General features: G+C 28.6%; 1 long non-coding RNA gene across 1 annotated transcript; it reads left to right on the top strand.

Moving 5' to 3' along the window:
* Window positions 1-1,102: 1,102 nt before the first annotated feature.
* LOC121993678 lies at window positions 1,103-1,914 on the top strand. The gene is made up of 2 exons (XR_006115363.1): window positions 1,103-1,158; window positions 1,262-1,914. It is a non-coding gene; the product is annotated as an uncharacterized LOC121993678 (long non-coding RNA).
* Window positions 1,915-2,332: the final 418 nt, after the last annotated feature.

The following is a 2,332-nucleotide window of genomic DNA, read 5'->3' as shown; positions in this document are numbered from 1 at the left end:
TATAAAAATTCATTAAACACAAATTTTTTTTGATAAAAATAATATAAATTTATATATTTTTAATTCATATATAATTTTCCCTCTATATATTTTCCAATAGTACTTTTTTTAAAAATTTATATATTTTATTAATATTAAAATAAAATTATAAATTTGTATCAATTAGGTCTCTATATTGACCATTTTTTTTGTCTAAAATTTTTTTTTATATTTTAAATGATATTTTTTTAAAAAAAAATATTACAATTTTATTATGTTTCATAGTAATTTTATCTCTAATTTATATAAATTTAAAATAATTTTTTTACCTTAAAATTTCGTTATATTTTAAACTGATTTTTTCAAAGAAAGTCATACTAAATTATATTTCAAATTCTGTCTTAAGTTTTTTAAAATATTATATTTTATTAAAATAATATAAATACAAAATCAATTTTATTTCGGTCTTAGAAATCAATTTTGAAATTATGTTTTCTTTAGGAGTGTAAAAATGAATTTGGTCCGACGATCCAAGTCGAATCGATTCGAAAAAAATCAGATTCAGAATAGATATTTTTGGAATTGGTCGGATTTGGGTTAGAAGATTTTCGGGATGAAAATTTTCGAGTTGGGTTAAATCGGGTTCAGGTTTATCCAGATTGATCCAAATATAGGGTTTATTTGATTTTTATGGTTAAATCGAATTTTATTTTAAAAATTAAAATATTTTAATGTATATTAATATTAATGTTAGTATGGTAATGATGAAATATTGGGATAAAAGTGAAGAATTATAGGAAAAATAGTAAAAAAAATAAAGTCATTTTGAATTGAATTTTCGGATTATCCAGGTCGGGTTTAGGTTGGTCGGATTCGAATTTGAATTTAAAAGTTTCGGGTTAAATTTAAGTTCAGATCCGATTCGGATTTGGTTAAAAAAATTCTACCCGATCCATTCTGATCCGATACATACGAATTGACATCCTCAATTTTCTTTTTGACGTCAGCCAACGAATTGGTGATGACTTCGTTAATGAAGAGAACAAAACGTAAGCACTTACGTAAGACTCCAATAATTGAGTCTCGGCCTCTCAGCTATAAAAGAAGGCAAATATCCAGAGAAAGGAGTAGCCCAACAATCCCAAAAGGATCCACAGATCATCAAATCTCATCCTACAAGTAAGTCAGCTTTTAAGTATGTATTCAGAGAACAGTTAAGTACTTCTCTACTAGCTTGTTTTTCTTTAACTACTACTATATTATGTTGAAATATAATGAACAGAGCTTCGGGATAGATCAACGTGATATCAGAACAAGATCGTCGTGGACCAAATTAAATGCCATCAGAGCCGCTGATAAAGTGAATTCATTGGTTGCGAATTCAACACCTAAATCAAAGTATCTAACATGAGTAATACATTTGATTTAGAAGCTGAATATCAGGAAATTTTCAAAGACTATGCAGTTGATATTAGTCAAGATCGAGTCATTGTATTCAATAAACTCTTTCATATCAAAACCATATGTGGCAATTTTAGAGAATGGAGACTCTTAACATATAATCAGTTAAGAATCTATAATCAAACCCCCTCCCACTGCCACCCCCTCCCCTCCCCCTCCCCCTCCCCCTCCCCCTCCCAACCCCTCCCCTCCGCTCCTGCTCCCGCTCACATAACTACAGGAGATATAAAGGGAATGCAAGTAATAAATTAAAGGAGGACATTGAAGAAGTTGCATGGGATTTGAGAGACAGTAGAAAGAGTAGTTTCAGTACGTAGAAGTTGCATGCAATTTGGATTTGTAAAAGTAAACATATATTATATATGTTTTTTGTTGGTAGGGTTTGTAATTAATTAGTTTATTATTTGTGTTTCTATCTTAAAGTCGTTGTAATTTCCTTGACTATTAGTTAATGTAATATTTGTACGTGGACTATTTTATTTTGCAAATGGGTCGAGTCAACTCTGTGAAAGAGATCATAAACAATCAACATCATAATTTCATCCCAGGTTTTTGATTAATTAAATGTCAGATCATTCTAATTTCAACAACCTTACATCAATTTATAATATTTTAGATTTTTTCTTAGGGTGAAATAAGGATTCTACAAATGACAGAAATAGACCCATATACAAATTTGTATCAACAAGATTTATGGAAAGAATTGGTCCAAGAGACAAATGACAGGAAGAAAGGTAGTTATATTCTTCTTGTTATTACATAATTTACTGAGGTTTTTTTTAAGCATAAAACATTAATGGAGGAATGTTCGAAGACTTGTAAATTAACTACTTTCACTTTTATAGTATAGATGATTATATTCATCTCAAATATTACTTATAGTTTAATCCCA

This window comes from Zingiber officinale, chromosome 6A (genome assembly GCF_018446385.1).
Source record: "Zingiber officinale cultivar Zhangliang chromosome 6A, Zo_v1.1, whole genome shotgun sequence".
In the NCBI taxonomy this organism is placed as follows: domain Eukaryota; kingdom Viridiplantae; phylum Streptophyta; class Magnoliopsida; order Zingiberales; family Zingiberaceae; genus Zingiber; species Zingiber officinale.
The sequence above is the reverse complement of the archived record's forward strand: the minus strand, read 5'-3'. Positions and strand labels throughout refer to the sequence as shown.